Source organism: Polypterus senegalus, chromosome 9, assembly GCF_016835505.1.
Source record: "Polypterus senegalus isolate Bchr_013 chromosome 9, ASM1683550v1, whole genome shotgun sequence".
In the NCBI taxonomy this organism is placed as follows: Eukaryota; Metazoa; Chordata; class Cladistia; order Polypteriformes; family Polypteridae; genus Polypterus; species Polypterus senegalus.
The window spans coordinates 3,790,464-3,815,559 of NC_053162.1; positions in this window are offsets into that span (position 1 = coordinate 3,790,464).

Below are 25,096 nucleotides of genomic sequence, written 5' to 3' on the forward strand. Positions count from 1 at the left end.
ATCAGACTTCCAATACAACTCAGAGTCCTGCCACGTGCAAAAGTTCACTGACGACACTGCTATGGTGGGCTGCATCAGGAGTGGGCAGGAGGAGGAGTACAGGAACCTAATCAAGGACTTTGTTAAATGGTGCGACTCAAACCACCTACACCTGAACACCAGCAAAACCAAGGAGCTGGTGGTGGATTGTAGGAGGACCAGACCCCTCATGGACCCCATGATCATCAGAGGTGACTGTGCAGAGTGTGCAGACCTATAAATACCTGGGAGTGCAGCTGGATGACAAACTGGACTGGACTGCCAATACTGATGATCTGTGTAAGAGAGGTCAGGGCAGACTATACTTCATTAGAAGGCTGCAGACGGTTGTGGCGAGCGCCCTCTTCTATGCGGTGGTGTGCTGGGGAGGCAGCATAAAGAAGAAGGACACCTCACGCCTGGACAAACTGGTGAGGAAGGCAGGCTCTATTGTAGGCACCAAGCTGGACAGTTTGACATCCATGGCAGAGCGACGGGCGCTGAGCAGACTCCTGTCAATCATGGAGAATCCACTGAACAGGATCATCTCCAGACAGAGGAGCAGCTTCAGAGACAGACTGCTGTCACCGTCCTGCTGCACTGACAGACTGAGGAGACCCCACACTATGCGACTTGGGGGGGTAAACGTTAACATTATACAAAGTTATTGTCTGTTATACCTGCATTGTTATCACTCTTTAATTTAATATTGATCTTTATCAGTATGCAGCTGCGGGAGTATGTGAATTTCACCTTGGGTTTAATAAAGTATCTATCTATCTATCTATCTATCTATCTATCTATCTATCTTATAGTGCCTTTCATATCTATCTATCTATCTATCTATCTATCTATCTATCTATCTATCTATCTAGTGCCTTTCCTATCTATCTATCTATCTATCTATCTATCTATCTATCTATCTATCTATCTATCTATCTATCTATCTATCTATCTATCTATCTATTTTATAGTGCCTTTCATATCTTTCTATCTATCTATCTATTATATAGTGCCTTTATTTATCTATCTATCTATCTATTATATAGTGCCTTTCATTCTATCTATCTATCTATCTATCTATCTATCTATCTATCTATCTATCTATCTTATAGTGCCTTTCATATCTATCTATCTATCTATCTATCTATCTATCTATCTATCTTATAGTGCCTTTCATATCTATCTATCTATCTATCTATCTATCTATCTATCTATCTATCTATCTATCTATCTATTTAGTGTCTCTTCATCATTCCTTTATTTCCACTCTGGGCTCCTTGGCACGCCTCATTTCTCGTCTGCCAGCTTTGCTCGGTCCTTTCATGCGGTTTCCCTCTCTCGCTGGACCCTCAACCGGCGTCTCCTTGTGGAGCTGTCTCTTCCTCCCTAGAAATATGTGTTGCCGTCCTTGTGCCTCACGTTGTGCCAGCCACGTACCCTCATCTGCCTGCGAGTCCCTGTGCTGTGTCCGAGTGTCTTGGCAGCGTTCTCAGTGGACTGTCCCTCTCTTTGCCTTCTCCAGCCCAGAAGTTTAAATCTCCTTCATTCCCTGCCATTATCAGTTCTGGACAATCGGATTAAACAATGGCACATCTAAATTTCCTGGGTTTAACAAATAATGAAAACACAAGTTAACAAAATGTATTGTTACCAACTACCAATGAGTACACAGCTGATTAGAAACCAATATTCTCAGACACGTCATCTCCAAGTCAGGTGTATACAAACATCCTCCAAGGAAGGAGCAGGCCTGTTATCACAACTTTGTATTGTTTGTACGTTTAAGCAGTTAAAACCTCAAAGCGGTGAATTTTTTGCAAGACAGCAAATCCCTACAGTATATCCTGAAGACAGCCATCACAATAATCAGTAACAGGATTACCCAGTAAATTTGCCTTTTCATCTGCTGTGTTTTAAATGTAATATTTTCCTAATGGAACCACAAGTGTACAAAAAATGTCCCCGTCTGCCAACTGTCAGGTTTATTTCCCTGGTCCTTGTAGTGTCCAGCCCCTGCTTGATTGCCTTATTGACATAAGCAGTTGGATGGCATTCACTTTTCTAAATTTTAAGGAGAACAAGACAGAAGTCATGCTATTTAGACCCAATAGCACCAGCGGGACCCCCTGCATTGGCCTTTCCACTGTGGTTTTCGAATCCATTGTAAGATCCTTGTATTTGTTTTAAATCTTTTAATGGTTGTGCCCCATTTTATTTGTCGGAACTGCTGCACCCTTACGTACCGTCTGTCTCGCTCTCTCAGGTCAGCAGACCAGATGCTTTTATGTCTTCCCAAGACACGACGCAAACTCCGAGGAGATCGAACATTTTCAGTTGTAGCCTCAAAACTCGGGAACGATTTGCCGTTGCACGTTAGGCAGGCTCCTTCGCTAGCTGTCTTTAAATCCTATTTAAAAAACACATTTTAACTCTCTGGCTTTTAACCCAGTATGAGATGTTGGCTATCTGTATACTTTTTATTAAGAATCTCTTCAGCTCTTATGTGTTTCTGTGTTTCTGTTTCATTTACCCTTTGGTTTTGTGTGTCTGATATGTTGGATTTTCTTTTTTTTTTTATTGTACAGCACTTTGGTCAGCCCTGATGTTGTTTTTAAAGTGCTTTATCCTTATATATAATTTGATACTCTCCGTAATGTATGGTGTTGGCGTCAATACCTTGTATGTATGGTGTTGGCATCAGTACCCCGTGTGTATGGTGTTGGCGTCAGTACCTTGTATGTATGGTGTTGGCATCAGTACCCCGTGTGTATGGTGTTGGCATCAATACCCGTATGTATGGTGTTGGTGTCAATACCCCGTATGTATGGTGTTGGCATCAGTACCCCGTATATATGGTGTTGGCGTCAATACCCCGTATGTATGGTGTTGGCGTCAGTACCCCGTATGTATGGTGTTTGCGTCAGTACCCCGTATGTATGGTGTTGGTGTCACCCCGTATGTATGGTGTTGGTGTCAATACCCCATATGTATGGTGTTGGCGTCAGTACCCCGTATGTATGGTGTTGGTGTCACCCCGTATGTATGGTGTTGGCGTCAGTACCCCGTATGTATGGCATTGGCGTTAATACCCCGTATGTATGGTGTTGGCGTCAGTACCCCGTATGTATGGTGTTGGTGTCAATACCCCGTATGTATGGTGTTGGCCAATCGTATGTATGGTGTTGGCGTCAGTACCCCGTATGTATGGTGTTGTGTCAATACCCGTATGTATGGTGTTCGTTATCAATACCCCGTACGTACGGTGCTCACGTCAATACCTCGACTGAATACAAGTTAGAACCCTGCAATGGGACTCTGCCTCTGTAGTTAGAACATAACGTGGCAAACGCAGACGCAGTATTGCATGATTGGCTAAGAATGTTTGAATGCTTCAGTGACACCACTGGATGGCCGAGTATAGTAAGTCGGTGTTGGTTTGAGCAGATAACAGTAAGTTCGGTTGGTTTTTGGAACGTTGGTTTGGTGGGGCGTACTTTCCAGGACTAAAATCATCGACTGACTTAAACCCTTCAACAGCTCTGGAACCGTAAGTAATTTAGAACGTATCGCCATTTGCTTGGTACATCGAAATCTATCTTTGGGCAGTTCGGCTTTGGCATCCGTCGTTCTTACATCTATTGGCAAACTGAGTAATGACGGCTGGGTATTAACAACGGTCATTGTTTAAATTATAGCTGATCTCAGATCTAAAATGACCCCAGCAACATAATTATTACTCCGACTCTGATTAGAGTCATAAAATACGGTTTGTTTGGAAAAATTTGCTGGAAAAAATCAAATGAGGTGCGCCGAAGAGCTGAGTTGACGTTTAAACAGGAAGCTCTTCATTACATCGGCCGAAAAGGTCTATTTAGAGCACAAATCAGTGCCATGATAACAAAATCATTTCAAGGATTTAAAAAACAAATAATTCTTTGTAGAGAAAGTATGGATTTCACAAACGTAGAATTTGTAACGGGCTCCCAGTCGCTAGTAAATAAATAAATAAATTCTGTCTGAATTATCTGCTGCAATTCATTCAGGGGGGACACCCCTATTACTGCTGCGCACAACCCCCCGGGACCCTTGTTAATGAACCAAATGAATTCACCTAAACGTGCAAACCAGAAGAACCAAATCTCTAAAAGTGAACTAAAATGCCCATCACTGTAACTGGTAGTGCGAATGCTGCCATATTTCCATTGCTATTAATTCATTGGCGTGATGATTGAGGTCATTTGATCTTCGAAACGGCATGAGTGCAGGAGATGAAGATCGACCTTTCGATTTCATGGCAACATGTGAAGCTAACAGCTGAAATGGGTTCCCCATACGTGAGAACCTCAGGATACGCAGAAAAATCCTTTACTACCGAAACAGCGCGCATGTCAGGTGCAAATCAGGCAGGGGACGGCGAGCCGCCTCAAATGTTCTGTGAGATGCTGCGCCTGCCCTTCAAGACATGTGTGACATTTCCATATTGTACTGTTTGTTTAGAAACATATGCATAATATGAGCAATGAAATTCGAGTTCAGTCAGTAACCGTAATGTAATTACAAGGATGTAATGAGTAACGCAGTTCACTACAGGGAAATGTAATTAGATTACAACGACGTGTTGTTACCCCCAACTCTGGTTCAGGTGAATCATGAAATCAATGGAAATCAATTAAATGCCCAGCTTTGCGTTCATTATTTATTTTGCTTTGTGTGACGAGTCTCATTTGGCGACACGCACATCGCCGAGGCTCCCTTGGCGCGGTGCAGATCACTTTTCTGATTTTCGGGTGCCTTGCCTTCTGGCCTCGTATTCATCAGCTTCAGTCCCGTTAGGCTCGAGAGGCATTTCTTATTCATGACAGAGCTTTGCTTACTCATAGAAGCCTGGATGAGTGATTCGCAGCTAAAAGGCCCCCTTTTTTTTTCCCCCCTTCTTTAGGCGCATTAGGAATCGAGTCCTTCCTGTCTTGTCAGGCTCCGCTAAACAGGCAGGCAGGCCAAGTGTTGCTGTTGTCAGTCGCTGGCAGGCAATCTGGCAAGCCTGAAATAAATTGAGTGTAATTGAGCTGCTGACATGAATATGCTTATTTTATGCAAATCGCAAGCTGGATCTCTCTGTGGCCCCGCCCACTCCTTGTCCTACTTTATTGTTAATTGCCTCTTTACTTTTGTTTTTTTTATTTTCCTCCTATAAATAGGCCTTCAGTTAAGCAGCTGGATAAATGCAGCAATACCCTTGAAATGTGTCCTGTCTGGCATAAAGATGCCCACGGATGGTACCAAATATATGATGGCTGGTTCTTATCATGCGGCCCCGTTATGACTTTTATTGCAACATCCCAAAATTGAGCTGGTGATTGATGCCTTGTCAAACTGTAAAAGTAAAAGGGCTTTTATTAAAGCAACGTCCACCCACGCCCACCACAGCAGCCCTCGAAAGGAAAGCCCTTTTATCTGTTGATTAAGCTCGGCTGTGATTGAGAAAGGAAAATGGGAGGATGCCAAACGAGATCGGAGTGAACTGGAGTAAAGAGAGGGTGAGACGGAGACGGGATCGAATGAAATCAAAGAAGGGAGAACAGGCAGGGGGATTTCTGGGAAAAATTAAGAGGTTAAGAGGGGAGGACAGCCTGAAAGTGGCAATAAATAATAACAGCATGGTGATGGAGGGAAATGTGAATTAGGGGCAGCACAATCAACAAAATAAAGATGGAGCTTCAAGGAAGTGGCGTTATAAAATAACAACATACAGTAACACATGGCATCTCATCAAATGATATAACGGTAAATCAATTATATCATATAATATCATATCATGTGTGACACTAGAGGGTGCTGTCGCTCCCCCAACCCGACAGATAAACGTCCCGGACACCACGAAAAAGCACTAAAAGGTTTTCCTTTATTCTTTCCTTCGTGCCTCCTAGCACCCCAACTACCACACACAGACCAGTAATATCCATCCATCCATCATCCAGCCCACTATATCCTAACTACAGGGTCATGGGGGTCTGCTTGAGCCAATCCTAGCCAACACAGGGCACAAGGCAGGAAACAAACCCCGGGTAGGGTGCCAGCCCACCGCAGGGCGCGCACACACACACACACCAAGCACACACACACTAGAGACAATTTAGGATCACCAACGCACCTAACCTGCATGTCTTGGGAGTGTGGGAGGAAACCCACACAGACACGGGGAGAACATGCAAACTCCACGCAGGGAGGACCCAGGAAGCGAACCCGGGTCACCTAACAGCAAGGCAGCAGCACTACCCACTGCGCCACCATGCTGCCTGACAAGTAATATAATTTCTCCGCACCTCCCAGCAAGCTGTATCAGCTCCCTCCCAAATCCGGCTCGCTTGCTGGGTCTTCACCAGTTTTTTATATAGACCTTGACCAGGAAGTGCTTCTGTCCTCCCATCCACGTGACTCGTCAGCACTTCCAGGTCCGATGGAGAATTGTCTTTTTCTTTAGCCTGGAAGTACTTCGGGGCTTCCATCCCCGTGACTTGGGAGTACTCCCGGGCTATACAGGAAATAGAAATCTCCGTGTCTCTCTGCAGCGTCACCTGGCACCACCCATGGTACCCGGCAGGGCTGTAAAGCTGAACTCCATATCCCATGGTGCCCTGCGCAAATCCAGAGTACCGCCATGCTGCAGGTAAATCGCCATTTAGCATCCTGGGGGAGGAAGTGTCCCAAAGTAGCTGCCTTACCCCATCTGTCCATTTTGTGGACGTCCCGGCTGGGCTGAGCTGCCGGCCGTCTATCACACATGTCATGGCATAACAACACATTACATAATTTAGAGGACTGTGATGTAACAAAATATATATCCACATATCATATCCTATTGTATTGTATTGTAGTGTAGCATAATGTAAAATAACATAACAAAACACATAGCACCACATTAAATCACATCACAGAAAACAATATATAGCACTATTATACATGTATAACAATAATATTCAACAACAACATTTATTTATATAGCACATACAAAAATGTAGCTCAAAGTGCTTTACATAATGAAGAATAGAAAAATAAACGCCACATTAAAAAAATAAAATAAGTCAACATTAATTAACATAGAATAAGAGTAAGGTCTGATGGCCAGGGGGGACAGAAAAAACAAACAAAAAAAAAACTCCAGACGGCTGGAAAAAAAAAAAAAATATCTGCAGGGGTTCCAGACCAAGAGACCACCCAGTCCCCTCTGGGCATTCTACCTCACATAAACGGAACAGTTCTCTGTTCATATATATGATTATGATATCATATCATAATATAACATAATGTAAAGCACTATAGCAAAACATAATACCATACAGTCTTATGAAAAAGTTTGGGAAGCCCTCGTAATTCTTTGGATTTTTGTTTCTCATTGGCTGAGCTTTCAAAGTAGCAACTTCCTTTTAATATCTGACATGCCTTATGGACACAGTAGGATTTCAGCAGTGACATGAAGTTTATCAGATTAACGGAAAATATGCAATATGCATCATCACAAAATTAGACAGGTGCATAAATGTGGGCACCCAACAGAGATATGACATCAGTACTTAGCTGAGCCTCCTTTTGCTCCTTTGAGCCTCTCGACGCTGTCCTCCTGTAGCCTGTGATGAGTGTCTGGACTCTGATGTTGGTATTTCTGACCATTCTTCATACAAAATCTCTCCAGTTCAGTTCAATTTGATGGACAGCCTGCTTCAAATCATCCCATAGATTTTCGATGATCTTCAAGTCAGGGGACTGTGACGGCCATTCTAGAACATTGGACTTCTCCCTCTGTGTAAATGCCTCTGTGTTTTGGCTCATTGTCTTGTTGGAATATCCAACCCCTGCATAAGTAACTTCAACTTTGTGACTGACGCTTGAACATTATCCTGAAGAATTTGTTGATGTTGGGTTGAATTCATCCGACCCTCAACTTTAACAAGGGCCCCAGTCCCTGAACTGGCCACACAGCCCCACAGCATGATGGGACCTCCACCAAATGTGACAGGAGGTAGCAGGTGTTTTTCTTGGAATGCGGTGTTCTTCATCTGCCATGCAAAGCGCTTTTTGTTTTGACCAAATAACTCCATTTGTGTCTCATCAGTCCAAAGCACTTTGTTCCCAAATGAATCTGACTTGTCTAAATCAGCATTTGATACAACAAGCGACTGACTCTGTTTGTGGTGTGAGTGCAGAAAGGGCTTCTTTCTCATCACCCTGCCATACAGATGTTCTGAACTGTAGAACGATGTCCAGATACACCATCTGCAGCGAGATGTTCTTGCAGGTCTTTGGAGGTGATCTGTGGGTTGTCTGTCACCATTCTCACAATCCTCTTTATATGCCACTCTTGTATTTTTCTTGGCCTGCCAGACCAGCTGAGTTGGTTTAACAGCAACTGTGCCTGTGGCCTTCCATTCTATGATTCCATTCCTTACAGTTGAAACTGACAGTTTAAACCTCTGAGATGGCTTTTTGTAGCCTTCCCCTAAATCAGGAGACTCAACAATCTTTGTTTTCAGATCTTTGGAGAGTTGCTTTGAGGATCCCATGCTGTCTGTCACTCTTCAGAGGAGAGTCAAAGGGAAGGAAGCACAACTTGTGATTGACCACCTTAAACACCTTTGACCACTCATGACTGGACACTCCTGTCTATGAAGTTCAAGGCCTGACGAGCTCATCCAGCCAAGTAATCAGCATTGAGCAGTGACAGGCATTCAAATCAGCACAATGACAAGCGGACCCACATTTGTGCACAGCCAGTTTTTCACATTTGATTTTTCATACAACTAAATACTGCGTCACTAAAAATCTTTGTTCGGAAAACACCGCAGTGCTCAGATGTTCCTAGGAAATGAAAGACGTACCACTGTTATCTTTATTGTTCAAAGGAGAGTCGATTATTATGCAGACTGAGAAGGGTTCACAAACTTTTTCACAAGACTGTATATAGCTCTATCGTATAACAATATCATATAACAGGAGTTGGAGTGTCTGGGCCTGTGAGGGTCCTGATAAAGACCAAGAAGGAGGCCTTTAGTGACCTCTTAGGCACAGCTATCAGCAGTGTGTCTGTCTGTGGAGAGAGTGTCGACCTCGTCATTTTGAGGTTTACTTACCTCGGTGGTGACATTCATGTGACTCTGGTGAATCTTCCTAAGAAGTCAGTAGTCAGATTGAGAGAGCATGGGGGGTCATGAGGTCACAAAGGGGTGTTTGGCGCTTCCGATATCTCTGTAAAAGGACGAAGGTCCAAGTCTTTAGAGTCCTGGTGCTCCCTATTTGTGAGACATGGACACAATCCAGTGACCTGAGATGAAGACTGCACTCCTGTGTCTCTTCAGAGAATCCTTGGGTGTCGCTGGTTTGACTTTGTGTTGCTTATGGAGTCCCAAATGAGGCACATGACCTGCACTGTGAGGGAGTGTCAGTTACGCCAACACGGCCATGTGGCATGATTACCCGAGGGTGATCCTCATTGTTGAGGGCCTGAGTGGCTGGAGAAGGCCAATTTTGTGTCCACATAACACTAGGCTGGGGGCAAATAGATGGCCATTTTTGGAGGGTGGGACTGGACCGCATGTCCACCTGGGGGGTTGCCAAGCTGTTTTACCGTGTGGTGAGTGAGGTAACACGCTGTACCAGTGTCTCCTCCCCATCCTGACCTGATCATGTCCTGTCATGTCATATCATAATGTATTGTAGAAAAACATAATGCTACATATAGCACCATATCATTAAATGATATAACATAATGTATAGCTCCACATCAAATCATGTCACCTCACATCACATAATATATAGCACTATCACGTAACAATAATATATCATATCATCTATATATATAAAATCCAACGTCTGTCTCTATGTCTGTCTGCTTTTCACGCGAGATCTACTTCACAGATTTAGATCGGGATTTTTTCTAGAATTTGCTTGAACATTCCAGTTGACTTTGCGACTTCTTTCATCACGCTAAGAATCAGAGTTCGCTTATGGCACCGATTCATTTGCATTAATCTGACAAAGATGTGCTGCGGGCCGATGGGGAGGGGGAAGCGGGCAGAGCACTCCTCACTCACTCACTCACACGCCAGCCTCCGTTTGAGTCGGTCTGATGTGGCGTTGGCGAGAGGGTTTTAATCCCTCGCATTCTTCTAATCGTGACGGACATGCCCTTTCAATTCAAGAGATTACAATTCCCAGTGAAGCTTTGCTTTGCAATGTCAATTAACGAGACCCAGGGACAGACACTCAGGTTGGCAGTGGTTGGTCTTAGCTCACCGGGCTTGTCGTATGGTCAGCTTTATGTCGCTTTCTCCCAGGTTAGTTCTCCAAGAAACCTATATGTCCTCGTCTCTGATAGCTAAACCAAAAATATTGTATATCAAGAGGCCCTTAGATATGAAAGTTATCAATATAAATTCTCCTCAAAACAAATTACATTTTTAAAAAATTTTTTATTGATTTTTAAACTTTGTCCTCTTTCACTACTACATGGGTGGAGCTGCAGGGGACAGCTAGTATCATTACATAATATAATGTAATCTATACTGTGGTGGGCTGCCCCTGCCTGGGGTTTGTTTCCTGCCTTGCCCCCTGTGTTGGCTGGGAGTGGCTCCAGAAGACCCCCGTGACCCTGTAGTTAGGATGTAGTGGGTTGGATAATGGATGGATGGATGGAAGTAATCTATATCACTATAAAATAACATTACATATAGCACCACATCACATGTTATCTGTGGCAGACAGCTGGGACGCCTCTTTGACACTGGGACTTGGGGAGTGTGCCAGTAGGGGGCGATATAGCTCCCTAGTTGGAATAAGTTCTTTTGTGATTACGGCGTTTTAAGTAACCGAAAACTATATAGATATAATGTTAAAAAAAAAATGGTGATATCCCTCCCATAGTGATACGGCAATAAAAATCACATAAGAGAAAATCACTTATCTTTCTTTACTGACGATTTACGCAGCATTACAGATGAGGAAGCCAAATAGCATGACAATACCGAGGTGGGCTCTTGATCTATACAGTCTGCCATTTTTTGTCGCAGCGCTGAAAGGATTTTCAGGATGGATGAGGTAATCACCCATCCGTCCATCGGCTTCCTCGTCTGTTATGCCGCGTAAATCGTCAGTAAAGAAAGCTAAGTCATTTTCTCTTATGTGATTTTTACCGCCGTATCACTATGGGAGGGATATCACCTTTTATTTATTTTTTTTTTACATTATATCTATATAGTTTTTGGTTACTTAAAACGCCACAATTACAAAAGAACTTATTACAACTAGGGAGCCATATTGCTCCTAAAAGGAAACAAAATGGCGTAGTCAGCAGGATTGTGGCTAAATTAATAACCATATCATATTTTTATAATGTAATATATATATATATAAAATATGCTTCTGATAATGACGGCATGGAAGGTCTCGGTCAGATATTGAGTATTATTAGGATGGTGGCGCGCACTGTCATGGACTCCCGTGACTGAGTTATACTGCCTTAAATGCCTGGCACTAAATGGAATGGGGATATTAATTAATCCTGTGAAAGTACAATAAGGCGGGCTTGTGACATGGGCCACAGTGCATGGGTAATAAAAAAACAGCAGATAGCTGCTGGTGAATTGTGGTAGCTTCTGCTAATTACATTTTGTGAGTTGGACTTAAAAGTCCAAAGCATGATAATAAAATGTGGGAATAAAAGACGAAACTAAACCGGACATGATAAATTGTAAAAACAACAGTTTTAAACTTATAGACACGAGAGTGGTTGTCCAGGATAAAGTGAAACGGCACCCGGGTGGACAACACAGATTAATTAGATGGCGTATGAAGTCCAAAACCTGCCTAAAAAGTAATGTGCCGTGTTGGGGAACACTGTTATTAAATAAATTACATTGTTAACCATTAGAAATAGTGCTTTGTAAAAGCTATGAAGAACTGCGCATTATTAAAAGTTGATGCATGCAGGTATGCATTTACCTTATCGTCTGACGAGTCACGCATCCAGAGGGTCTGCCAGTCAGTGACCTAAAGAAGACGGTATAAAAAGACTTGGACGGCAGCCAAACACTTTGAAGATGATGGACGGGTGGAAGATTACGTCATCCATCCTGAAAATCCTTTCAGCGCAGCCAGAAAAATGACAAACTTTACACAAGGTGTTGTCATGGCTTCCTCGTCTGCAATGCCGTGTAAATCATCATTAAAGAAAGCTAAGTTATGTTCTCTTATCTGATTTTTACCGCTGTATCACTATGGGAGGGATGTCGCCCTGTTTTACATTATACCTATATAGGTTTCAAGTTACTTAAAACGCCACAATTACAAAAGAACTTATTCCAACTAGGGAGCTATATCGCCCCCTATCAGAAACAGGGAGCAGCCATGGGAGGTACAGTACGTCCCCCGGAACACGTGGTGGCAGCCCTCCTGGGTTACATCGGGGCCGATGACGATTTTTCGTTGCTGTGGTGAAAGATTTTCAGGAAGGATGACATTATCACCCATCCATCCGTCGGCTTCAAAGTATTTGGCTGCTGTCCGAGTCTTTTACGCTGGTTCCTCCAAGTTCAGGCCCCCACGTCGGCAAATAGTTCATTTCCAAACAAGGAAAAAAGATTTTGTGCTGACTTTTAACATAGGACTAAATAGTATACACCTGTCTTTAGGCTGACTATCCATTCCTCCAGCTGCCTTTGTCTATCTTGTCCTATGCTTGGCCCAGCAATTCTAAATGCTGAGAGCCCCTATGTGCTAACTTTGGCCTGGCCTGTACGTGTGAGTGGATTTATAAAATAATGTTTGTACAGAGCACAGTGACATTAAACTTATATTCTGATTACACCTGAGCAGCCCCTTGCAGACAGGAATGACTCAGGACGCGCTCTGCCACTGTGCCACCCACACTATCACATACAGTGATGCTGTAAAGTTTGCAGACTCTTTAGATTTTTCTCTGTTTCCTCATAAAATGTGATCAGATTTTTATGTAAGCCCTAAAACTTAATAAAAACAAATTCAACAAATGACATAAAAACATTCTATGTGTTCATTTACCAATTGAGGGAAATGATCCAACATAACATAACGAGGGACTGGCATGACCCCTGCTGTGCCTTTAAACCATTGTCTTCAGTTTTAGATGGCACAAAGGCACCCAGTCCAAGGAAGGAGATATTAGTGGTGGGCATTACGATTCTATCAAACTACTCATTCAATCCATTGATTGGATTCCTTTAATTCTTACGATGGGATCCCAGTCAGATGGGGTCACCTTTGCAGGTCTTAGCTGTATTTACCTTCTGACTGCTCATTTGATTTGTTGCTTTTTCTCTCAAAGACTTATCACAGGTTCCTGGCACAAACAAGAAACTTCTAGAAACCATCCTCACCCTGGATTATCTGACTGCTACACTAAATGGTCTCCAGAAAGGGAAGTCATCTGGCACTGATGGTCTGCCAATGGAGCTCTTTACAATTTTTGTGGACGCAATAAGACAGCAGCCTACCTGGTGTTTTTCATGAAAGCCTGCAAAGAAAAATGAACTCCCAGCCATTCACCAGACTTAGAAACGGGCATCCAGTGAGTGTCAAATAATCTGATCTGAAGCCCTGGTTAACCATATGGGAACATTGATGGCTTACGTTATCAAAAACACCAGACTTACCGTGCCCCAAACTGCTCAATTTTTAACCGTGGGTTTTCAGTTTGCTATGTGATTGCCTAAAACATATGTATTTCTTCTTTTCCAATCTCTTTTTCACATTTTTTTTACTACATTTTAGGATTTTGGTTCAGGTATTGTCGCTCAGATCATATTTTTGCATCTATGACTTTTGCATTGTTTTCCTGTAGCCAAAATTAAAGTCAAAAATCAATAGTCTCTAAGCTAGCTATTATGGTGACATTGTTGTGAATAAGGGGAATAAGGGGGTCCCAAAATATCTCTCAAATATGCCCACTGCATTGTGTGTGTGTAAGGGTTAAAACCATCGAAACCCAGCCAATGATTGGGCAACACACAATCCTTATACTTAAAAGGGGCTTCGTTTTACAAGAGAAAGGACTGCAGGCACAAAAGAAAGCTCTGTGGAGCACAAAAAGCAGTTGGAGTTGATTGTAACACAAAGGCAATCCAAAGCAAACAAGTCCCAAAAATGCCAGAGGAGAAGTAAAAAAGAAAAAAAAAACATCAAAATGATGAAAAATCCAGAAAATCACAATAAGCACGAGGCACAGAGTCCTGGTGTGCAAAATCTGCATGAAACACTTGGGATCAACAGTACAGAGTAATGGGGAGTGTGGAAGAGAGGTGAAGAAGAGAGTGCAGGGAGGGTGGAGTGGCTGGAGAAGAGTGTCAGGAGTGATTGGTGACAGACGGGTATCAGCAAGAGTGACAGGGAAGGTCTACAGGACGGTAGTGAGACCAGCTATGTGATATGGGCTGGAGACGGTGGCACAGGAGACAGAGCTGGAGGTGGCAGAGTTAAAGATGATAAGATGTGCATTGGGTGTGACAAGGATGGACAGGATTAGAAATGAGGACATTAAAGGGTCAGCTCAAGTTGGACAGTTGGGAGACAAAGTCAGTGAGGCGAGATTGTATTGGTTTGGACATGTGCAGAGGAGAGATGAGGGGTATACTGAGAGAAGGATGCTAAGGATGGAGCTGCCAGGCAAGAGGAGAAGAGGAAGGCCAAAGGAGTGGAGGATACCATCATCTACATGATACACCGATCCCTCTCCCACTTGGACAGAGGTAGTGGTGCTGTAAGAATTATGTTTCTGGGCTTCTCTAGCACCTTCAACACCATCCAACCTCTGCTCCTCAAGGATAAGCTGACAGAGTTGGGAGTAGATTCATATCTGGTGCCATGGATCGTGGACTATCTTACAGACAAACCTCAGTAGGTGCGTCTCGGAAACTGCAGGTCTGACATTGTGGTCAGCAACACAGGAGCGCCGTAGGGGACTGGACTTCCTCTGGTCCTGTTCACCCAACATACATACAACTCAGGGTCCTGCCACGTGCAAAAGTTCGCTGATGACACTGCTATGGTGGGCTGCATCAGGAGTGGGCAGGAGGAGGAGTATAGGAACCTAATCAAAGACTTTGTTAAATGGTGCGACTCAATCCACTTACAACTGAACACCAGCAAGACCAAGGAGCTGGTGGTGGATTTTAGGAGGACCAGGCCCTTCATGGACCCTGTGATCATCAGAGGTGACTGTTCAGAGAGTGCAGACCTTTAAATACCTGGGAGTGCAGCTGGATGATAAACTGGACTGGACTGCCAATACTGATGCTCTGTGAAGAGAGGACAGAGCCAACTAGACTTCATTAGAAGGCTGGCATCCTTCAACATCTGGAATAAGATGCTGCAGATGTTCTATCAGGCGGTTGTGGTGAGTGCCCTCTTCTACGTGGTGGTGTGCTGGGGAGGCAGCATAAAGAAGAAGGACACCTCACGCCTGGACAAACTGGTGAGGAAGGCAGGCTCTATAGTAGGCACGGAGCTGGACAGTTTGACATCCGTGGCAGAGCAATGGGAGCTGAGCAGACTCCTGTCAATCATGGAGAATCCACTGAACAGGATCATCTCCAGACAGAGGAGCAGCTTCAGCGACAGACTGCAGTCACCGTCCTGCTCCACTGACAGACTGAGGAGACCCCACACTATGTGACTCTTCAATTCCACTCGGGGGGGTAAACGTTAACATTATACAAAGTTATTGTCTGTTATACCTGCATTGTTATCACTCTTTAATTTAATATTGTTCTTTATCAGTATGCTGCTGCTGGAGTATGGGAATTTCCCCTTGAGGATTAATAAAGTATCATCTATCTATCTATTATATAGTGCCTTTCATATCTATCTATCTATCTATCTATCTATCTATCTATCTATCTATCTATCTATCTATCTATCTATCTATTATATAGTGCATTTCATATCTATCTATCTATCTATCTATCTATCTATCTATCTATCTATCTATCTATCTATTATATAGTGCCTTTCATATCTATTATATTGTGCCTTTTATCTATCTATCTATCTAGCTATCTATCTTATATAGCGTCTTTCACTCTATCTATCTATCTATCTATCTTATATAGCGTCTTTCACTCTATCTATCTATCTATCTATCTGTTGTGATGTAGGATTTTACATATAACTTGATAAATGTTTTGTATGTCTTTATTTATAATTTAGTGGTACCTTGGTGAGAGGCATTCTTGTTTATCCCCCCCATGTTTACGACTTTTCTTTGTAATTTTACGACAGGATTTGGGGGATGTGTCTTAAACCAGTTTGATGAGCATTTCTTTGCTAAAGTCTTTTCTCCCATCCCCCACATAAAGCCAGGTTAGTGTAATATATGGTCTTGGGGGGCAGGAGATAAGATGTTCTATTTCACCCATTGGTCTGAGGTATGGCTGTTTGGAATTGGCTAGTCTCAGAGGCCTTTAAGTACCATGATGTCCTATTGGTTCTAGGAATTGGAGAGAACATCTATAAATGTACTTGCTCAACCACATTCTCTCTCTCTGACTGACCCACATATGAAGAAGCATTTCTCTGACTGACCCACATATGAAGAAGCATCTCTCTTGCTAACCTGTGATGATGAAGACAACACAATGAAGAGCACAGCTCAGCAGCCATATTGAACAGACATGTGGCTGAAAGCTGAGCACCAACGATGCCTTAACTAGAGACATTTTAAGTAACTGCAAGTCTGTGTGCCACCTGAATTACACATCACCATTTTATCAGGTTGTATGGTTGCCAATATTCAAATGTACTTTGCATTTTGTTATTATTTATGAATATTATCAGTAATACATTATTTTATGTGTAACAACTCCTGCTTGTCTTTTTACTACATCTAATTGCCTGAGGTTATAGATATAGAAGGGAAGGTGGGGATAAGTTATATACAGTGGTAAGTCTGTGAGATTAGGCATTCTAAGGCTAGATAATAATACAATAGGGGACAGTAGAGCAATACATATATTACTCTACCAAGATAAAACACTATCTATCTATCTATCTATCTATCTATCTATCTATCTATCCAAGAGAAGGTTTATGGATGTGGTAAGAGAGGACATGCAGGTGATGGGTGTAACAGAACAAGATGATGAGGACAGAAAGATATTGAAGACGGTGATCCACTGTGGTGACCCCTAACAGGAGCAGCCAAAAGAAGAAGAAGAAGAAACCCTACAACGCATTTAATGTGCTACATTAATTATGATGGGGTTTGAGAGAATATAGTAAATTAAACATTTATTTTAAGATGAAGTTTACAACATTCTATTTTAATGACAAAATAAACTATGAGATTAAAGTGGAAATGTCAGCATGTCAACTTTATTCTCAAAATACGCTTTTTTTTAACTTCACTATGTTCATATTTTTATTTTATTTATTTATTTATTTTTTTACTAATAATCTTCCGTAGGGTTGAATTAATTTAATTGGGTCAGTTTTATTTTGGTTTTTGCATCTTTCCCTTTGGAGTCAAGGGGGGCTAAGTATGCAGTTGTATCAGATGGCCAGGGTCCATACCTGGCCAGGACGCCCCTTCACCACATCTGCCAGGGGGTACAAGGGTGGGAAGCCCAGTATCTCCCCCTGGACGCTATGTGGCAGCCTCCCTGAGTTGCATTGGTGCCTTGGACTCCCCCAGGCCTTCATGGGAGTTCTGTGCAGCTCTGTGGGGTTCCGCAGGTACCGTCAGGGGGTGCTTCAGCAGGAGTGGCTGGCCCCTTTTGGGCACTGGTTTCACCTTACCTGGAAGTGGAGCCGGATGTCAGTAATCAACCACCTGAAGCACTTCTGGGTGCCTGATGAAAGGGGGACAGCAACCATCACCAAGCGGCCAGAGTCAGGAGGAGGAGGACAAAGCTGTGGAGGAGTGGTGGTGGAAGAAGAGAGTGTTTTGTGGTGGGTTTCAGTGCTTGGGACTGTGTTGTGGCTGGTGGGATTACGGGGAAGACGTGCCCTCCAGCTGAAGAAAAATAGAAAGTCTTTCATTTTATAGGTGCCTCCATGTCCATCTGTGTTGGGTCAGGCGCTTATATAACACCTTTTTCTGACACAGTACAATCGTTGTCAATAATAACTCCATCTTTCCACCTTTGAGGCACATGTATAGTAACAAAAGCCAATTGTTTCTTCTTCGATAGAGAATGCCTTGTGCGTCCAGTGGCGTATTTTTGACATTTTCTTCACACTTGAGAATTGTGTTTTAGAAACACAAGCGTAATTGACACGTATGAAATGTAAATTGCAAGTGATTTTTGACAGCACTCTTACTCCATAGTCTTATTCCTTGTTCTATTTAGAATTATTAGTCAAGTAATTAAAGTTCTATACTTTGTCGTTATATCTAGAGTGACTGAAGTTGTACTGCTCTCCGAGTACTGCCATCGTAGAGCAGCAGTAAAGAGAGAGAAAGGAAAAAATAAAGAAATGATCCGGGGTGCGAGCAACCAACACTACTTCTCTACTAAACGGCCACAAGTGCAGAAGCACACCAGCGGAAGCAAAAATTGAGTTACAAGCAAATTATTATTATCCTGTGTCGTGAAAAGAAAACGACTCCAGTCGCATAAGGTTTAAGGGAATTGCCCTATATAATGTCCAAAGGACAGGACAAATTATTTTAAACGGTTCAAAAATAAACATTCGACAAAATGATCCGAAATGGAGGCTCATTTATACACAACACAACATGACTACAGGAAATGGAAGTGACGTCATCCCAGTGGGACCGGAGGTGACGTCATCTACGGAAGGACGGAAGCAGAAGTGGTTCAAACGGCCATTTTGAGTGCTGGAACGGGTAGGTGCTGTTTATTTTTCTTCTTTGCAGCTGAGAAGAGAGAGAGGGAAGCGTTTCGCACCCTTCAGTAACCCCTCGTCCCGCAATCTTTTGCTTACCGTAGGCCAGCGGTTCTCAAACTTTCGCATTTTGCCTTTTCTACCTGGAATAATTCTGCGCCCCCTGCATTATATAAGATAGATGAGAATAACCCATAATACAGTGTCACGGTATCCTATCATTTTTACTTCCATAAGATTTGCATGTGTTCGGCTAACTTCGATAAAATATTTGCAATTTATTTTTTTTAACGTGCTTTAATAACTGTTAAAATGCCTTGTGTGGTTTTTGGTAGTAATTCTAATCCCAAAAACAAAGAATAAATTATATATTCTTATTTAAGTTTTTTTATGTAAAGAGACGATGTTTTAAATTTTAAAAATCTCGTAAACAAGGACAGCGATGAAGTCACTCTGCGCGAGACAAACGTATTTTCGTCTGACAAATATTATACTGCTGTTTGTTGTATCATGAAAATAACCGAATACGCAGTCAATTATTTCACTCAATTTGGCAATATTGGCTACGCTGCCAAGGTGGTGCAGTCACGCCACAGTGTCACCTGATCTACTGTTACCCGAAAGTTCGCCACAGATACCGACACGTCTCGAACTTTCTGGATTGAAAATACGCGACTATAAAAGCAGCAGCAGTGGCGCCACTCGTCATAGAAACAAACTTCAAATAAAAAAGGAGCTCAGAGTGTCTCGATATCTCGAATATCAAACCAAACCTGGACAGGCTGTGTACTTTAAAGCAGGCACATACAGGGTGGTCCAGATCTAAGTATGCAGATCCAGATCGTCTGGATGACTTTGATTTATGCCAGGACGATTCAAGTTCGCCGTGAAGACGACTCTTTATGTCGTCAGTTCGCACACTTCTCGATGGTCCTGGATTTTTTGGGTGATTTTCTATGTAATAAACTTAATAAGTTATAGCGTAGTGAAAATTTCATAATTAGATCTGGACCACCCTATACTAGTCATTAGATCTATGCCTTAGAAATGTTTTATTTTAATTTTAGTTATAATGCATTCCGTTGTGATTATATCCTTGCAAATTTAAATTTGAAATAGAAATGTACAAAATTAATTTTGATGTCTTGTTCATTTATTCGATGCCCCCCAGAGGGGCAGGCCCAAAAGTTTGAGAACCGCTGCCTTAGGGTTTTCTGACTGCCTCCGAATCGCCCGTGTGTAACGCCAGTAAAAATAAGGAATTGGGCACAACAAAGAAACCCCCTGTGTACACAGTATGGCGCTGCAGCACTTCCACTGCCCACATAAATCACGAAACAAAAGCAGTCAACAACATACACCACTAATACAAAATTTAAAAAATGAATGAATGAAACCAGAGACCTTTAAATATTCACCGTTAGGCTCGATCATCTACAGTCTGTTATGGCGAAGGATGCGCCGAGCTGTACGTTCTGTTCTGGGAAACATAATCCTACACAGTAGTCCCTTATTATGCTGGCCCATCAGGTCCTCTCCCTCGAACGACTTCACCTCATTCATAAGAAAAGGAAAATGAACCCGAGGTCACCTGACTTTTTCCAGCGTGTTGAGTAGCTTTCCCTCCTGCCCTTTTTTGTGACATCCCCTTCTCCTTTGGGTCTGGCACTATATTCTCATCCTTCACCTTTCTCCCGCCACCGATTTACATACGGTCGGCTCCCTTCCCCGTGAACCATTGGCCGGCCTTGTATATTCAACCATTCCACCATTAACGGGACTAGGAAAAGGTGCAAACTGCCAGTGACACCCACACATATCCATGACAAAGTAATGAAGTTGATATTAAGCGCAGCTGAAGCAGTCAGAAGTTTGGCATACACTCCGATTCTCTAGGTTTATTAAGGCTGAGGATGAGAGCTCCATCCAAAAGTAGGGAACAGTGCGTAAAGTCAGGCAGTTTCAGCTGATAAATGGCCGAGGATAACCAAGGATGTCAAGATTTTGTATGTTTGAATATATTCCTAGAAACCAAAGTAATATTTAAGTCTGAGATATACTTAAAGCATTGTATGTTCTTCGTGCTGACAATAAGTAAATCTCTAGAAGTAATAGGGAAAGCAGACTTCACATGTGTTATTCATACGGCACTTGTGTGGGTTAAAGTTCTGGGAAATAACATGCTGTGTATACGTCTTTCACACGGTACCTTTGTGGTTAGGGTCCGTGTCTATGCATGTGTCTATGTATGTGTGTGTTAATCTTAAGGTGCAATTGTAGACCAACCTGGTAATGAACCTGATGAGTCCACTTATCTGATGTAAAAGACTCATGAGAAAACAACATAAAGGTTTGGGGTGTCTGGCAGACAAATCCACAATCAGAATTCGAAACAGGTCAAAATATATAAACTCAAATAGTTCATATGCGCGGCGACAAACATGGCGTCGGCGGCCATTTTATAAAGGAGGAGCTGGAAGTGGAGGAATGCTGGGAAGGAACCGTGAGGGAGGATGGGATTGATGACGTCAGGAAAAAATGGCGGAGGAAGGGCGGAAGTAACGTGATGCGGGAATGAGGCTTATGGTGGCAGAGCGTCTTTTGTCCTGAAAGAAAGCAAAGGAGAAAGGTTAGTACCCCGCCACTCCCTGCCGGCGAACATCTTCTGATGCGTGTTAAGGTCCATCCGTGGTCTCCTATTCACGCGTGCGTGACACTGTGAAGAAAATTGATAAAGGCTAAGTAGAGGGAAATATTACAATAATACACAAAGCAAGATCTCAACATACACTTACCACTCTCTACCGCATTCAAATGAACCGCAAGGTACCCTCTGCAGGTGGCCCCGTCTCTTAGGGAACAAAACACAATAATACAAATTCACATAAAGAGTCCAAATAACAGAATTAACAAAACGAAATAAATAATCTCCCAGTGCTAGGGCATTGTCTGTACTTTTGTGTCAAGCGGTAGTCCCACAAAGTAGGGATTATCAATTCCTAAAACAACCCTCTGACAACAACAACAACAACATTTATTTATATAACACATTTTCATACAAAAAAATGTAGCTCAAAGTGCTTTACAAAATGAAGAATAGAAAAATAGAAGACACAATAAAAAATAAAAATAAGTCAACATTAATTAACATAGAATAAGTGAGGTCCGATGGCCAGGGTGGACAGAAAAAACAAACAAAAAAAAAACTTAATAAAATCTGTACGGATTCCAGACCAAGAGACCACCCAGTCCCCTCTGGGCAGACTGACTGCACCCATTAGACCAAACAGGGGCGTTCCAGGAGATTATAATTCTCAGCATACCTCATGGGTGTCTGAACGGGTAGCAAAGACCAGGGATGCTGCCCTTTAGCATACCCACTTACACTTGGGCATCTCCTGCCAATGTTCTGGTCAAGGTAAGGCACTCCTCACATTTCTTCATCTTCATGCAAAAGTCTGGCTAAGGATTCTTGATCCATACCAGCAGGAACATCCAGCCATGCTTGGTTATTAAGTATATATATATATATATCTATTATAAAATTTCTATCTACAGTAATCCCTCGCTACTTTGCGGTTCACTTTTCGCGGATTCACGACTTTGCGGGTTTTTAAATATAATAGTAGTATTTCCTAGTTTAAGAACAACAAAACAAGTTCGGTGACTAAGTGCGTTATAACACGGGCTGTGATTGGTACATGGCAGAGAGATGACAAATCACAGCTTCCCGCTTTCTAATTGGGTCCATGATTGGTGCTTTGACTGATGCCCAGATCCCACAGCACCTCCCCTTGTCTCTCTGTTGCGGCCATTTCGCTTCAAGCTTTCTCGCCGAGCGGTTTTCTTTACACTGTACTGTGTGTGATTTTTTTGTGGTTTCTTTGTGTTGAACTTTGCTTCAATTTTCAGCCCCTGCAATGGCTCCCAAACGTGCTCCTTCTTCCAAGGCTGGTGCTGAGCCTAAACGCCAATGAAGAATGATGACAATCGCAGAGAAGGTGAAACTTCTGGATATGTTGAAGGAAGGGAGAACGTTCGCGGCTGTGGGTGCAGACTGGCTAAGGATCTGCAAGAGCGGTCACAGGAATGGGACGACGATATGGTTCGATCGGTCCAATTTTGCAACAAGGTCGACGACGTCATGACCGCCTACAAGCTGCTCTTCGACCGGAAAAAGAAGCAGCGGCAGCAGCTGCCAATTACAATGTTTTTGCAACCTCGCAAAAAAGAGCCAGTTCCTACAACTACTATGGATACACCTTCGGAAACCATGGAAGAGGTGCCCCAGGAAATAGCACCGCCGTCTAAAGAGACGTAAAATACAGTCATCAGCTGCGCAGTAAAAGCCATTATCACCTTCCTCGTCATCATTTTTACTGCACAGTATATTCATCACCATCATCACGTCATATATAGGTACGTGTACTTCGCTACACAGTAACTGTAAACTTATCTACCGATTTCATATTGCTAAACAGTTGTCCCTGTTATTAATAGAGTAAAGGGTGGGTTGTAAGCAGTACAGGGAGGGTTTAAAAACGTCCAAATACACGTTAAATAATTAAATAAATATGGTGTCCCTACTTCGCGGAAATTCAGTTATTGCGGCCGGCCTTGGAACCTATCTCCCACGATAAACGAGGGATTACTACATCTATCTATCTATCTATCTATCTATCTATCTATCTATCTATCTATCTATCTATCTATCTATCTATCTATCTATCTATCTATCTATCTATCTATCTATCTAATCCTGCCTACTATACCAAATTTTATCTATCTATCTATCTATCTATCTATCTATTGTCACACACATGTGAGTAGGATGCAGCTGAAGGGTTTAAGTAATGATAATACCACATCTGACCAGGGGTGGGCGGGGTGCGCTGACTGTCTTTCTCAGTTCCCTGCAGACCTTTCCTGAGAAATCCTGCCAGGTTCCGGTACCTCAGAAAACGTCATCTCCGGGTCCTGCCCCTTCAATGCCATCATGTCCAGTCCAGACGATGGCACTTCTGGGTCCCCCCCTCCATGATACCATTTCCGGTATAGATGATGTCACTTATGGGTCCTGCCCCTTTGATGACGTCATTTCCTGTATGGGCCTTTAAAGCCACTATTTTACCACCAAGAAATCAGTTCTGTTTTGGATTCAGTGTTGTGAACATCTCTGTTCAATTTTAAAAACCTTTTGCAGCCAGGGATATTATATGGGTGGCTGCCCCAAACCTTTTTATGATGCCTGGTCTATTTTTATTTCACACTATCTATCTATCTATCTATCTATCTATCTATCTATCTATCTATCTATCTATCTATCTATCTATCTATCTATCTATCTATCTAACTAATCCTGACTACCATACCAAATTCTATCTGTCTATCTGTCTATCTATCTAGCATATAGTGCCTTTTATATCTGTCTTGCCTCACCCTTAAAGACGTCTAAGGTAATCTCACAATACAAGATAGCAGACACTTTACTAATATTACATTTTACTCTCTATTTGGTTTGATAAGCCGAATCTGACAATTCTCCATTGATGGTCCCCATGACCTCCCAAGCATGTAGTGACAGCACCCACTGCTGAGCAGCACCTGATCCACTGTACAACAGGTAACTTCACTAATGTGCCACACCATGAGGTCTAAAGCATCAGCAAAGCCATTGAAAAGAACCAAAGTAAATTCCAAACAAACAGAAAATGAACAAAACGCCGAGACGCAGTCCCGCCCCATCACATCCGGAGACTTAGTTATTATTGCTCTCAATGACATCAGTGCCTGAATGTCTGTGAATCTTCAACAGCTGGGTACTAAAAAAAGCTTGAACTGCTCCTTGTATGCACACTCAAGACTCTGAGCTCTCACATCCTGCTGACGACGCTATCAGACGCTGTCACATGCCTCACAGTCATACAGATTCTCTCTCCGTCTGCTGTTTCTCCGACTCCTCATTTCTTCCCCTGCTCCTTTTCATTCTTGACTTTCTCGTTCTCTCTATTTTTTTCTGCTCTCCACCCGCTCTACCCCCAGCACCACACATCTCTCTGGAGTCCTCTGTAGTTTGTACGGCTGCCACTTTTTAGGCTGGCACGCGTCCAGCTGCCGGGTTTATTACACTGTAGTCAAAATAACAGCAGACAAGACAAACAAACCTCCTTCACAGCGGCTCCTGCCTCTTTCTCTCTTCGTGCTT